The sequence below is a fragment of the Juglans regia genome, unplaced genomic scaffold (genome assembly GCF_001411555.2).
Source record: "Juglans regia cultivar Chandler unplaced genomic scaffold, Walnut 2.0 Scaffold_1381, whole genome shotgun sequence".
Taxonomy (NCBI): domain Eukaryota; kingdom Viridiplantae; phylum Streptophyta; class Magnoliopsida; order Fagales; family Juglandaceae; genus Juglans; species Juglans regia.
In genome coordinates this window covers 1-278 of record NW_023344249.1, presented here as the reverse complement: position 1 = coordinate 278, position 278 = coordinate 1, and the positions used below count along the sequence as shown (strand labels likewise).

General features: G+C 47.1%; 1 pseudogene; it reads right to left on the bottom strand.

Moving 5' to 3' along the window:
• Nucleotides 1–89, bottom strand: LOC118345081 (annotated as a pseudogene; the record flags this gene model as incomplete).
• Nucleotides 90–278: the final 189 nt, after the last annotated feature.

The following is a 278-nucleotide window of genomic DNA, read 5'->3' as shown; positions in this document are numbered from 1 at the left end:
CACCCATCCTAGTACTACTCTCGCCCAAGCACGCTTAACTGCGGAGTTCTGATGGGATCCGGTGCATTAGTGCTGGTATGATCGCACCCATCAAACTAATTACTTAAAATTCATATAATCCTTGAGCGACATACTAGCGTCCTTCCGATTCCAATCCAAACGGAGATCTGATCCAAACCCATGGCTACGCGATGGGCAGGGCGAGATTTTCCCAAAAATCCACTCCCGAGTGCTCCTTCTTGTCAATTTATCTCGCAAGGCCGAAAAAACAAAAACGA